Raw genomic sequence first — 15,734 nt, 5'->3', positions numbered from 1 at the left:
CATGGTCAGTGCCCTTGGCAGTCACAGGTGATCTTGGGCACCCCAAGTAATGCCACCCTCCCTGTTATCATTTTTGCATCCACAGGAGGCCACAGACAGTGCAAATACAGGTTTCCAGACTTCCTCCTTCCCCAGTAATAGCTGTTAATAAACACTACCCAGAGCAACGTGGTTTCCCATGCCCCTGTGTGAGGTTGGTCACTGTTGTGTCCTGGCCAGTCCAGAGCTGTGCCCAGGCCACCACGATGTCCAGCGAGACGTGTTGGCTGCAGCGTGTCCGACGGCAGCTGAGCTGCCACGAGGTGACAGTATTTCAGAGCAATAGCTGCGCTGTGTCTCTGACTGCTGGCTCTTTGGTTTGCTGGGCTTTTTTTTTCCCCCCAGTGGGCAAAGTGAAGCCCCGATATTACTAAATGCTGACCAAAATCTTTGGGGACTGCCAGCTTTTGCAGGGGCACTGCTGGGACAGACTACCCGAAACCTGCTGTGTCCCCTTCCCCACCCACTGCTGGGTGTCCCGACCCCTGTTCCCAGCCAGACGCTGACTTGATGTGTGCAGGGGCCACCTGCTACAGTAGTGACAGAATCTGAGCATTTTGCTTTCAAATGCCATCAATGGAGCCAGGCACCCCAGCTGTCAGTTCCCCCTCTGCTCATCCAGCCCCACCAGACACAAGGGGTCCTCTTTCCCAAACTGCAAAGGGCAAAGCTCATGCCACATCAGGGTACATGACACTTGCCAGCAGCTGGTCACAGAAGTGCTCTGCTGTCCTCTCCAAGGAGCTGTGACACTACTTACCTCTCCTGGGCTTCAGAGACAGGGACACCCCAGCACTGTGAGCATCCTCAGCAGCAGATTAGGATCTGCAGCACGGCCCCGGATTAGATCCGGGTGCTGCTGCGTGTCTCTGCTTTCCCAGTGCAAAAAGCCTGAAGGGTCCTGGGAGCTGCTTGGCATATCCATGTTGTAATTAGGAGCTCTTTGTGCACAGCCATCACACTGTGAGCTGCAGGCTCACCTCAGCGATACCAATTATGCTTTTTTACCTTGCCGTGTTGCTCAGATATCTTCAAATCTGATGCATTTGTTTCATTTGCAGGACTGTTTTAACTTAAATTTGGAAAAGATGGCACTTGGGTCATGTCTGGCTTCACTGTTCATCCTTCAGTAGTGGAAGTGTTGACAGCGATACTCACAGCTGCACTGTATAAACCTACAGGTGCTATGGACTGATTTATTCCCAATAAGCTCCTAGAAGTTATCTGTTTTCAACAGTAATTATTGTTGGCATAGATATGGCTTTTGCCTCTGGAAGTCTGGCTCTCAGAAATCACAGTCTGTGTTACTGGGAATGAAAGGCCCCAGGTCAAGCCCTCTGCCAGCACAGCTCCGCTGGCCAGCTGCACTCATACAAGCTCTGGCACAAGTGTAAGGACAGGTAGAAAATTCCCTTGGAGTGGGATTTTTGCATATCTTGACCTCTCTGATGTTGATTTGTCACCCTCTCCCCATTGTTAATTGCATCTGATCAGCCAGGTATCTGTTTCACTGCAATTAGTAGTGCCTTTTAGTTTATTTAGCTGGATATTTTCAAATCAGTAAATCGTTCACCACTGGCACATCAGGATGTTTCGAAGGACAGTATTTCACACAGTCCCCAGATTGAGTCTTTTACAGCGTTAAATCTGTTAATTGGGGTGTTCCAACAAGCGGCCGTAATAGGGAGAGTTTATTACCCTGGGAAGACAGGATGAGACTGCATCGTTAATTAGAGACCTGAAAAGCTGTTAATATCTAAAGGCCATGAGAAATCAAACTGGCAGGTAGAACGGGATGGCGAGGGAGCCTCTTCCTTCGCCCCATACCTGCGGCAGCGCTGTGTGCAGGGAGGGTGATGGCACACTGCCGCCTGAAACTGGACTTATTTAATGCTGTTGCTTCAGGAAATATCGGGGGGAAAGCTCTTTTTTGCAACAGGTGAGAATCTGCTTTATTTGGTGCCACGAAAACACAGGGGAAGAGACAGCCCCTGGGTGAAATGGGTTGTAATGAGGAGTGGGAGAGATTGCCGCCAACACGGGGAGGTGAAATTCTGTGTTGTGTTTGTGCCATCATCAAACCAAGAGACACCAAAAATATGTTTATAGAGATACATAAACATAGACACATGCAACTGATTTATGCTAGAATATTTTATTTTGGGTCCTGTGTTCCAGCCCCCTTTGTTTCTAACACAGGCTGGTGGATCCAGATGTTGAATGGTCTGTACAAAACAGTAGCCTGTGAGCCTGAATTTCGAAGTGCAGTCTATTTACTGCATCTTTTCTCCTAAGTACAGGTTTATTTTCAGAAAATTTGTACTCTAGACCAACCCACTGGTGTGTTTGTTTCATACACAGCAGATGCCCCCAGGACATAGCCAGTGTTTCCCATGACAAATGGCATGTCAGAGCCTGTGCTGAATCTGGCGCTTGCTTCCCCATATGGACCAAAAATACTGATACCTCCTTCAGACTGATGTGACAATTTTTGAGGGGTACCATCTATGGGGTAAGGTCTGCTGCTTTTCTAAGGTATACTATTACATGTAGAAATCCACAAATCTTTATTAAGATTTGTCAGCTCCAGCTGTGTGTCTGTATCTGCGTTTGTTTTTTAAGTAATTCGTGATGTATGCATTCACCACACGATTGCTTTTATTGTATGCGGTTCCTTCTGTTGGGCACTTCTCTGTTGACTACAATTACTACTACATCAACTGAAAATGCTCCTGTACTGTATAATTAACTTTATCTGCTTTGCTACAATGCCTCTCACTGGTAATTATACACACTTCAGCTCTTTCACTACGTTTCTAAGACTTTAAGAAGTGCTGATTATTCTTGCCTAGTCTCTGTCCAAACTGGAGGGTTTTTACATGTCTACAATTATATCTCTTTCTTCGCAACAGCCCTGTTGTAATCTAGATATTGATTATAGTACGTATACTGTGATCTGTAAGTAAACCATCTGTTTGGAATTCATTGGGGTTTACATGTGCTGGTAGCAAAACGTTTATTTAAAACCTCAGGTTGTTGGCCGGTTGATGGGACAGTTATCAGTTTGCTGACATAATTTGAAATGGAGAACAAGGATTTTGAAATCTTTTAGTCCTCTGAGGAGTTACTCCATTTTCCTCCTCCTTAGTTCAACATTGTCAGCCTGCCCTGTGGTGCCCTACTCACTTTAGTCCTTTGATTTTTTTTTAAACCTCTTTTTCTAAGGCGATAGTCTCCTGTGATTATACCCTCTGCCCATCAATCTATGTTTCTGTGCTCTAATGCATTTGAACCCCTTGGCCCACTCGAACCAAATTTGGTAGATGTCATGAGCTCTCAATAATGTCCAATTCCTTGAAGTTATGTGCAGATCATGTAGGGCAGATCCAAAGGATCAACTGTTTTGGCAAACCCACCCTATCCTGCCCAGCAGCACCTGTATTTCTGTGCTCCATGATAGCAATGCCTGTTGCTTAACTGGTGTTTGGGGAACGTGGCCAGCAGCTGTGTGGGCATTGCAGGGTGCATGGAGCGATGGGAAATATATAGCGTGAGGCCAATGGGAAGGAAGAGCTGGGAGTATTGTCGTGGTGGGGATGGAAGTGAAGTGAGGAGAAGGGGTATGAGATCGGTGGGAAAGCAGCCTTCATCTGTGACTGCTCGCGGAGCAACAGCTGCCACTATAATTACGAATATTGATGTATACTCCACAGCTTCTTTACAAACACACAGCCCTCTTTATTTTTTTTTTTTTTTTTACTCTTTATAAGAACAAGTTGTTTTCACATTGTGCAAAGAAAAGTGCTCAGTGGAGAAGTGTTGTATAATTTCTACTGAGATCTCCTAGCAAATCGGGCACGTATTTATTAACCAAGGGAAGTGGTACTTGATGAAAACACCAGTGTGATGTTTTAACATTGTGCTGTCTCTTAAAATAAACCCAATGGTGGAGTAGATGCAGTCTGAAAATGCTGCTAAGTTCACAGGGCCAGGCACTTCTCTAGAACGTGTGGGAACGTAGCTCTGGCCGTTGCTGCAGGCTGTTGGTGTGCCTGGAGAGCATCTACCAAATGCCCATTGACTTTAGCATCAATTTAGCTGAAGAGGCTACTCTTGTTGCCTTTGTCCGAGTGCCCTACAAGTCCCCAAGTGAGCGGAATGTGAGGGTACACACTCACAGCACTGAGCTCTACTGCCCAGCGCTGATCTCCCCAAGTGCTGCACTTTAACAGGCAATTTGCTAGCCCAAGAGACTTCAGATTGAGTGGGAATAGCTGGATTATTACTTTAGGGGGGTTTATGTCCATTTTAATAACGGTGCAGGAAATTCAAACCTCTCTGTGCAGTGCTGGAGGGCGCTCCTTGGCCAATGGAAACTGCTTTGCCATGGCATAGAGGTGTCAGAGTCACTTTGGGAAGCAGAGACTTCAAATACCCAAGTATTGCCAGTATCTGTCTTTCTTTTATTGGCAAGACTAACCCTGCTTTCCCAGAACAGGAACATCCTTCATCCGGTAGAGGTGATGAAAACTCTCCAGATGATTTACATCATGTCTCAAGATCAAACCTTCAAAGGTCAGAGAGAACAGTCTTAAGCAAGGAAAGCGTGATTTTAGCCCTTTATAAATGCTAGTGTTATTAGTGGTATTACAGCAACATAGGTAACTTTTGGTTGCATATTTAATCTTCTTCAGCTACGATTTGACATTACTGAGTTTAAAAAGAAAAAAACAAAACAAAACAAAACAAAACAAAACTGTGCAATTAGTTCCTTTTGGTGTCTTTCTATGTTGTAACTGCTCAGAAGTAGAGCAGCCTGTGCCTCGATGGTATTTCATAAATACCCGTTTAGTGCCCTATCAAACCCCGGCGGGCTGCAGCGTCCAGCCTCTGCTGCCGTGGCAGTTGTCTGCCCGTCTCCACGGCACAACGCTCTGCAGCTGGAGCTGTGTTTGCCTCTGCTTTTGTAGCTGATTAGAATTACCTCTTAGGTGGGATTATTTTTCCCTTGATTTCCATTTTCTTTCACCTCTCCCTGACTTTCCTCTCCTCATCTCTTGCTCTCTGTACTTTTATTTTTTTCCCTGCATTACCTCCTCTGGTAGATGAAATGGTTCTCCCATTGTTGCCTTGTTTCGGGGTTTAATTTGAATTTCTGATCATTATATCTTGCATGGTGTGGATACGACCAGCTTCTAAAATCCTCTCCCACAACTCTCATGAACCTGGTGCAATACCAGAGCACCCCTCAGGTACTGGCCCTTGAACCGACCTCTTTTTGTCTGGCCTGCTGAGACACACCGCTTGGCAGTCACTAGCACATGGACACCATTCACTGTTGCAGGATTAGTCCCATTTATTCAACGCTTATTCCAATGTGGCATAAAAATGGAGTGGGATTATCCTGGCCCCAGCCAGCCCAGTGTTGCTAGCGAGTGACAGTACATCTATTCTGCTGCTTCTTGCATCTTCCAGCTAACGTTATTCCCTGATACAACTCAATCCTTTCCTCTCAAAGTGCATAAATTGCCCTTCAATGTTTTCATGGTGTGACCTGCATGACAGTACTTCCAGGTCTCATCTGCTTTCCTCCGTGTTCATGCTAACCCTGCCCTGCCATTCCCAGCGCCGTCCTGTGGAGGTTGTACCCGCAGCTCTGCTCCCCGGGCTGGCACCCCTGCTCCTTCCCCTGCAGCTCACTTGCATCAGCCCACTGGCAATTTTGGCTGGAAGAATAACTCTGAACATGCCACTATCCGTCTGGCACAGGGAGGTGTTCCTCACAGCAAAGAAAAGGCACTTTGTGTTACGTGTTTTGCTGCCCTTGTGAGCAGAGACAAAGGTGTCCTGGTCTGTGGCCATCGTTGCTGATAATTGCAGAATATCTCCCGTTGACTGGGGGCTGCACCCCTGCTTTCCACCCATCGGGGCTCTCTGCAGACATGCTGAGCTCCCTATTTCATACATTTTATGATTATTTCAGCTCTCTGGCACTCATCCATTCTGCTGCTGATAGCTGGATCTCACCCTCAGTGTGTGTTTTCTGGTCATAGCCATCCTTGGTCAGATGCCATTTAGACACCAGTCCAACTCATCAAACAACTTGCTTTCCAGCTCAAGGCCTTGGGCTTCAGTCAAGTTAACCTCTAAGAAACCCTCTCATCTTCAGTTTGGTGCAAAAAGTATTTGTTTCACGCTGGCTTCTTTTTTTCCCTATTATTTTTCCGGTAGTGTATATATCTATAGTGTATACTATAGATATGTATCCTTGCTATCTTCTACATAGTTACATATATAACTATATATGCTGATGGTACTGTATATATGTTATCATACACACACACATGAGTTTATCTATCTGTACAAATGCAGGTATGTATGTAATAAATATTGTAGGAGTCTTCCTTGCATCCATTTTCCTCTCAGAGCTTTTTTCTCCTGCAGTTTCCGCTGAGCCGTAATTTTCTGTTTTGCCCCATTTCGCCCTTTAAAATCTATTTTCCAAGAACATCTAAAATTGCTAAACTGTTTATTCAATTGACTTTTAATGTTTAGAACCTTCACAAAGCAACAATCCTGCAGCAGCTATTTTCAGCTACCTTTTTCATACCTACTTGTGTTTTGTGCTACTTTCCTGGTAGTTTCCATGACAATTATCCTGAGAGTCAGAGGCAGCTTTGCCCTTGGTTGGTGTTTTGCAAAGCTGCCCTTACTCTTGCCCATCTGAGAATCTGACTTTAGAAGTTCATGGTGAATTCAGTTTTTTATTTTCATATCTCCTGTGTGTCCCACTAGCACTATACGGGTGCTGCAAACTACTGTAATATATACTGCACTCTGCGTATTGCCATGGAAATATAATAATTTGGAGGGCAGAGCCACCTCATCCTCAAAAGGAGCAGCATATTCTGGCTGGTGGAAGAGGACACATCACCCGCAGAAGGATAACAGCCCAGTGCAGCCAGGTTTGGTACCTGCTAGAAGGAAAGGAGGGTGGGAAGAGCAGGTTTGTGCTGTGTGTGGGTGCTGTTTGGCACAGACCTGAGCCTCTGCCCAGCCACATCCCTCCTGCACACGGTTCTTGACTCCTGTTCTCTCAACTACAGAGTTGTCCAAACATGAAAAAAAGTATTTTGAATCTTTTGAACTGTATATTGTCTACTTAATAATCTTTTAATGCTTTTAGCATTTTCTTGGTGCTTCCTGCTCACTCATTCCCCTTTTCCTGTTTTCTCCATCCTACCTCTAGTGACTCACAGCTGTTCCTGAAGTACTGAGCAGCAATCCTTTGATACATTATCTTTACATATGTCCTTATTATCCTTATCTATTCAGGCTGGTACCTATAACTCTGTGCCTTCTGTATGATCTACTCATAATCATGCCAGCACTTCCTCACCCTTTCTATGCATATTTTTTTTCTTTAGTTGGCCATTTCCTTGTATTTTTCCACGTGCTGCCTCCTTTCATTCTTACCTACTCGCATCCTTCCCTCCCGCCACCCCCAGCTTCCTCTCCTGAATCCACTGAAGTGTAATCTGAAACATACTCCATGAAAGTGAAAGCCCAGAGAAATATTTGCTCTGGCTCTTGCTAGCGCCTCGCGATGCCAGTGAGCTCTGAGACAGTGGATTCTCAGCCCTACAGTAAAATGAGCTTTTCCCGTAAGTTTAAAATTTGAGCCTTTCTCACAGACTACAGTCAGAAATATTGTCAGCTCAAAAAGTGCCATTTAACTAAATTCAAAGGAACGTATTCAGAGCAGATTTTTGATTTTCCACCATGATAAAACTAATAACAATTACCAGACTGATACTGAAAAAGAAAACATCCAGAATGCCACAATATTTGATATAATATTTTAAGGAACAGATATACCAGATCGGAGAAAAAAGCTTCAAAGTCCAAAGTGATTGTCTCTTAAAAAGTCTTCATTGCTTGTAAGATGAATGGAAATGAAGAATTAGGAAAAAGGGAGAACCTTGCAAATAATCCACATGGAGAATATGATATGCTAGATCAAATGAGCCGTGTGTGATCCGGTACTGAATTGTCCCCAGTTACCAACCCGCCTGTCCAAATGCCACCACCTACCAACCGACTGACTCGGCTCGTAGCGTGTGAGGGAGACCAAGATGTCCCATTTCAGGCGACTGTGGGACAATGGATGCTACTGCTGGCTACTGAAAGCAGTCCTTCAAAGCTCCTGAGGTGTTTAATTATCCTTGTAGTTGCTTTTCCTCATCTCATCTCATCCTTAGACGAAATGCAGAGTTTTGCAGCAGTGCTGAGTGAGTCGCTCTGTCCTGTGGGAACAAATTATCCCAGTTCTGGGAAAACCTTTGGATGCTTGCCAGTGATGTGTGGCCATTCTTGGGTGGGGAGGGAGATCTCAGTGATACATGAGATTGAGCTGCACTGTGCATTTTTTTCCAGTTAGCTCAAAAAGTCCACTTCTCCCTCTGGAAGGCTTTTTGTTCTGGAAAGAAGTTATTTTAAAATAACCAACCGATTAGCATCTTGACTTGTTCCACTGTCTGCTGGAGGTGTTCTTCAAGGGTGCACTTTGCTAGTCTGATCCTTGCAATATGTATTGTTCACTGTCAGGTCCAGCCCAACCACACTGGAATTTGGGGTGGCAGTCCTTATCCGACATGCCTCACCAGAACCTGGAGACCTCCCATTGTGGGAGTTAACCTCGCTTTCCCAAGGGTCACTAGTGTTTGATGGGCTACTGTCTTCATGCTCTGCTGTGTGTCCAACCCCAACACCTTGGATCAGACCTCGGTAAGAGCTGCATTTCCAAAATGCCACGTGCTTAGGGCTGTGCCCAGCAGGGTGGCAACTGATCATGTTGAGATGCCCAGTTGGGCTCCTCCATATGCAGTGGCCGGTTGCCTGGTTTGCATAGTGTCTATCTGCACTGCCAGCCTGGGTGGTGGGATGGGCTGTGGAGAAGTCCAAGGGGTAGCAGGAGAAATTAGAGGAAAGGAGGCAGTGAAGGACCAACTCCTACACCATGCACTGCAGGTTTGCCTCAGAGCATGAGCCAGGGCTGCGCATGAGACCCCTAAAAACAGGGAGGGGGCAAGTGATATGGAGCAAGAAAGACAAGGAGAAAGCAGGCGGCCTGGTGAGGTGGGCCTGGGAACTGCAGCTGGAGCTGGAGCTCCCAAACTGAGTCTTTCCATGCGTAGTTGACTGGCCATGGTGTGCCAGGGATGTGGATTTTGGGAGTGGTCACGGCTCGCTTCCTCTCGAGCTGGGGTGTTTATGGCCGGCTGTGGTTTTGGCACACGGTTCCTGTTCCAGCTTCTCCCCAGGCACGTGGTTTGGGTCTGATCATTCCCTGTGGCACAGGGGTCTGTTCCCAAGGTCCCAGGGCTGGGAGGGTATTGTCGCCTGTGGCTTCCCCAGGATCCATTTCCAATGATGATGGAGCTGAGGTGTGGCTGCTCTCCGGTCCCCTTCTGTCAGTGTAAGGTATTTTATTCCAAGCCAGACTAACCGTGAAAATGTGCTGGACACTGGAAAGAGATGTCTTGAGCACACAAAGCAGCTTACAAGCCTGAGAAGAGAGGAGGGAATTTTTCATTTGGCAGAACGACACGCATAGCGAGCGCTCTTGTTTTTAATAAGCTCACAAAGCTTTCTTGAAAGCCAGGGATCTTTTTTTTTCCATCCTGAACACATGAGGTATTTTCATTTCATAATGAATGCATGTTATGTCCAACTTCCAGAAAGCCTTTTGAATAAAAGAAGAAAAAAATAGCAAGACTTTTTCAGGTGCTAAAGCGAACAGGGTGGAAATAATAATGAAACAAAATACTGGAATATTTGCCCTGTGCTCAGAGATTGTGTGGCATCTTGTGTTGTCTGAAACAGCACCAGATAATAATCATACGTGCAAATCTCTCAGACTGGGGCAACAGGGAGAGGAGCCAATCTCTGTGTCTCCATAGAGCTGGAAGAAATCTCAGATATTTCTGTTTGTCTGCAAAACAGCTGGGGACTTCTCAGACATGAATCTAATTAAGCATATTCCTCGCCACAAACACTTCAAGCCCTATTTCTGAGATCTGAATGTCTTTCCAAAACGAAGCCTTAGGAATATTGCTTTCATGCAGCATGTTCTTTTTTCTTTTTTTCTCTCGGTCTAGGCAAAATTAAATTACAGTTATAGGCTCAGAGCAAAATTTAGTGAAGTCACTATTGATTGATATCTGGGTATCAGCAAAATGGCATGCATTAATAATAGCTGAATTTAATCCACAGGCCCAAGAGGGCTCCTGCAATGATGCGGGTATTGGAATCAGACAGATTGGGATGACATTTGAAATGCCTGATCCTCTCTGCCCAGTGATGGATGTCCTTCCTGCCATGGGTACCAGAGCCCTGTCCTTGCCTCCTGCCCTGCCCTGCCCTGGGTTTGCAGGTGATCAGTTTAGGACCAAGCTTTAAAAATAGAGTATCTATTTTTTGGGGGAGAGAAACTGGCTTAACTGCAGCCTTTTCACTCTGCCCGGGATGCAGAGCGGTACCATCCTGGCTGCCCAGGTGCAGTGTGAGCAGCGGGGACTCCAGCCTGTCCCTGCTCCCCCCTGCACTGGGCAGGCTGAGCTCCCTCAGCTGTTTTCGTGGCACCAATTCCCTCTGTGTGGCCCTGTGGGCTACCTGCCGAGCAGGAAACTCTGCCCATCTCATCCCCACTGCCCCCTTACCATGACCCCATGGGAGCCCCAGCCCAGCTCTGCAAACCACTGATTTCCAGTCTTGCAGCCAGCTTGTTTTCAATCCTGGGTTTCAAATCAACCCAAACCAGAAAGAATATTGCTGCTTGCTTCGGTCTGCTTGTTTTGTTTTGTGGCACAAGATTGCCACCAACCTCTCTGCTATGTATGAAAGCCCTCTCTGGATTTCTTCCAGATTTAAAGGAATCTTGTCCTACTGATATTCCAGGGAATAAATTAATCAGAGGAAAATACCTATGTTGATGCATTATAGTTTTCATCCTTCTGCCTTTTTTCCTTCCTCTCTTTAATTCCACTCTTGATCCAGTTGATGCTGGCAGGAGGCTGGTCCTGGGCTTCAGGTCCCGCTCTCTGATGCAAAGTACAGCCACGGCAAGGCTCATCAGCAAAGCCGCATGCCCTAAGACCATCTAACACAACTGGAAAAGAAAGAGAGAAACATTCGCTCACGTAAGCTTTTCCTTGAGTCTCTTATATGCAAAGTTATTTGTCTGTGCCACTCAGATAGTTTGATTTATTTTCATTTGCATACACCAAGGATAGCAAAACCTAGTGAATTCCCCTGATATGTTTTCAGTCTTGTAAGAAACATGATGGGAAGTGGAAGATGTGATCATCTCTCTCCCTAGTGGCATCGGTAAATATCACACATATCAGATTAAACCCTTGACATTTTTCCAACAGTGTGAAATTTGCTTGAAGATGTTGGAAAATGAGTTATAGATGTGAAAGCAAGGCTTGCAATATGAATGCAAACACATTAACCCGAAAACTGGTGTAATTTGCTTTCCCCGATACCCTGGCATGTGGAGCTGAAGGGGCTGTGGGGGAGAACTCCCACCATGGCAACTGAGACTGGGGGTGAGCGAGATGTGAGCCATGAGACAGAAGTGCTGTTTGGCTCTTGAATAGCAATGAGCAGCTAAATCCTGCCCAGTGATCCTCAGGGATGTGCCCCAGCAGCGAGGTGCTGTCAGGTGTGTTCCTGCCCCAGGGTCGGGGTGCAAACATCTCCCACAGCACCACAGCCCCCAGGGAGAGCTGCCCAGCAGCTTGGACATGAAAATGCACTTTTCAGTTAGCTGGAAAGACAAAAATCCCTTAGGGGTTACTACAGCATGGTCAACCACCTGCAGAAGATGTCAGGAAAGGTGAAGGTTGAGGATTTGAGGTGGCAGGGTGGATAGGGCTTAGTCTTTGACCTCAAAGTTAAGGTCAGAACTCTTATATGTCTCGTAGTGAAACTGGATTGAAGTTTTTGACTGCAAAAACTCTCCAGCAGGTTTTCAGATGCATCTCCCCCTGGAATGCCACAGTTGAAAGGTGCATTAAGTTAACAATATGGGATTTTCCATGCTTGCATTTGGGGTCTTTCACATCCTGCTGGTGAAACCCAGTGCTGGTACAGTGAGCGCATCTGAGGGTAGCACATCCTGCTCGGTCCCCTTCACCCTCCTCCATGGACGTCTGCAGGGCATCAGTGAGCAGTGGTAGCTGAGAAACACCCAAGAGACAGAAAAAATATTGAACATTTTAAGGAACAGACTAATTTTAATCCAGAGGAATTGTTGTGGCAATTACACTATTCAAAGTGCTTCTGATGCCTCTTATTACTTTCTTCTGCATTATCCTCTCACCCCCTTGGAGATGACCAAGACAGAACTTGATTGCAACTGCTGCTTGTGAGTGTGGCGGTTCCTTATGAGCAATTAGGAGTGCAGCATCTGCTGGAGTTGCCATGGAGATGCCAAGGCTGATTGTAAGCCAGGTCAAACCGCTCCTGCTGCTGCTGGCAGAGCACTGTTCACTCCCGCCCCAGGGACATGGGCTGCTCAGAGAGATGGTTGTTGAAATCAGAGCGTGGACCAGGTGCTGGGCGGCTTGAGAGAGACCCATGCACCAGAGTGGTGGAGCTGTTGGGAGCAATAGAGATGAGCAGGAGATGCAACAACTTTCTGGGGTTGTGTTGTTGCACTGAGATAACTGGTCTTTCAAAATTTGGCAAGTGTGGTGTAACTTGAAGTACAGTATTAGCACAAATTAGCTGAGAACACGTTTCTCTGTGGCAGAGGGAAGGTTGCTGTTGGCAGTAGGTGGCTTGCTTGTATGCAACAGATACTCTGTCTTCACTTTATAAACATCTATCAGATAAAAAGGTGATGTGGTTGACACACAGCTCATCTATTCTCAGATTTGGCATTTGGGAACGTAGTTTCACCACTTGGATCTGACTAGAAGCATGTACCATTTCACAGGCAGGAAGGTTCTTCACTCTTAATAAATTTTTAGCTCTGATTTAAATGTAAGATATGTCCTCTCTGCCTCAGCTTAAGGCTGCAGTGTGTGCTCAGCCACCACCTGCATTTTGTATGCTTAGGCTTTCCCAAAAATCAGACTTCTTGCACCCAGTACTGCTCCATGGTGTGGGGATCCCTCTTCTTCTCTAAGGTCCAATTTTGAGAGACCCCATCAGACTACCAGGTCACTGACTGGGGCATATCTGCCCTATGTGTACCACTACTTTATATGTATCCTGCTTTATAGATATATACATACATACATACATATAAATATACATCTATGTCTCCTACTTTATAGATATCCTGTTCTGACACCATGATTGTCTCCCTCAAAACACAAAGTTAGACTGAATTTTTACAGATTTCAGTCATCTGAGGAAAGGTCAAGAATCCTTTTTTCTTTCTTCTTCTGAGAACAGTAATGGAAAAAATATCACCAGATATGGAAACAGGGTCAGAAAGCTGTGGATAAATGGGGCAGAGCATCAAGTGAAGTGACAGGAGACCTAATTATGTGATTGAAGCTATGGGATGAAATAGGTAAAAATCTCACAGGAACTTATATCTCCTTGTATTTTTTTTGCAAGAGCTTGAAATGCTCTTTCCTCTTCTCGCCTAAGCCTTTTATAAATCAGTATATTTTTAGCTGAAAATTGGAGACAAGGACCAAATGGCCTTGGAATTAATCAGCACGTTTCAGTTGCCCAAGAACAGCTGCAGAGGTGTTCGCTTTTTCCTCCTCATATTGAGGACTGGGTGGCTGACCTTGGAAATGTGGGTGAAGTCCAGGGAGAGAGTTGAGCTTTTTTCCCACTTTTTCAAACTGGAGTTTGTAATCACCACCACCACCACATGTTGAATCGTACTTTCTACCATCTGCCCACTTCACGTGCTTAATTTAGAAGGAGAAAATTATGTAGTACCAATTTATTATATTGTGATGGCTGCTGTCAGTTCATCCTAGCTGCTTGCCCTGCATGGGTGGGATGGGCAGAGTCATGTTTACAAGCCTAGGAATGAGAGTTCATGTTTCTGCCCAAGTGTTTGTCCATCCCAAAGTTCAAACTTGCTGGTGTGAATGGCATTTGGCAGGACAGAAGGGTCAGCCAGCCATAAACCTCAGAAATTCAGGCTTCTGAAAGTGTGAAATACAGGGAACCACAATCTGAGTGAGGGAAATGGGGATTGGTTGAAGTTGTGTTGAGTGAATGTCCCCACACCTTGTGCTGTGCTCTGGGAGGAGAATAAGGAGTGTGTGCTCTGCAGGGTTGGGATGCTGCTGCTGGCTGGCAATTCGTCTGCTGGAAAAGTAACAGTGATGCATGAGTGAGAGGAAAATATCAGTTTGCAGGTATGTAGTCCACTCCCACTGTTCATGAGGCTCTTCCTTTCCCAATGCGCTATGAATAAATAATGTGGCATGAAAATGAAGGCAATGCGGTTATTTGGGCTATTAGACGGAAGCACATTGGGGGCTGATTTAGATCTGGATATTCTGCCTATAGTTTAATGTAGTGGCTATTGGAGAAATTACTTCTCTGGAAGGCCATGCATGCTGCTGGGGAAAGGGTATCTCACCAGTCCTGCCTGTGATGTGCTTATCTTTAAGAAAGGGTGTTGTGGAATGCTGGTGAAACTTGATTGCTGCCTTGTCATTCAGAGCTTGAGGGATATACTCATGCTGTTATTATAATATGCTGTTTCCTCACAGTTCCTCCTATAAATATGGAGGCTGTGATGCAGAACTGTGTGCGTGTGTGTGCATGTGCAGGAAAGGGAGAGCCTTTTGTCTCTGTAAGTGAAAATCCATCTGCTTTCTGTGCTGAAGGTGTCCAGTGCAGAGCAAGTGCTACTGGCTTTGGCTTCCATGGTGAGCAATGGTCAGTGACGGCTCGCACATCCCAGTCCTCCCAGTCCTCAGTTGAGTGCAGAGCAGGGGGCAGAACTGGAGGTGCATTTTTTATTTTGATGATTGTGCTAAAGCTGTTCAGTCTTTAACTGTTTCATCAGTGAGAAATGGATGAGCAGGGATTTATTGGGAGAGCTTTTTGCCTTCCCTACTTAGAGCAAAGTGACAACTCCCTTGCAGAGACCTGGGGGAACACTGTGAGCTCTACAGCGGATTGTTGAAAAATCATTTTCTCAGCAGAAATCCCGCTGCTGACAAAGATTGCTTCATGCAAGCAGATTTGGGCTTGCTAGCCAGTGTTTTCTACTTCTGGCCAACCCAAGTCACACAGAGGATGCTCGGGTTGTCTTGCCAAAAGATGGGCTCAGGCCACACCAAGGGAGCAATGTTCCTGTGGGCAACAGCCCTTCTTATTTTTAGCATGAACTAAATCTCAGACCTCTGGAGTCCATGTGCACAGGGACAACGCCGTGGTTTTCTCTCTGGAGAGAGGACTTATATCCCGGAGAGGACCCTATACCCAAGCGGTTGGTGCTAAGCATCCCTGCTCACTGCCTCCAAGCCTTGGCACAAGCTCCCATGCAATTTCCTATTATTTTTACCCATTCCTTAGCTTGTTTAATTCTTCATCCCAGTTTCTTCCTGTACATGTGATCAAATCCAATACTGCTCACTGCCCAGTTATGGAGAACTGAAATATTGCATTGAAGTATTTGATTTTAAAACTTTGTCACC

This window comes from Patagioenas fasciata, chromosome 10, assembly GCF_037038585.1.
Source record: "Patagioenas fasciata isolate bPatFas1 chromosome 10, bPatFas1.hap1, whole genome shotgun sequence".
Classification (NCBI taxonomy): Eukaryota; Metazoa; Chordata; class Aves; order Columbiformes; family Columbidae; genus Patagioenas; species Patagioenas fasciata.
This window is presented reverse-complemented; position numbering follows the sequence as displayed.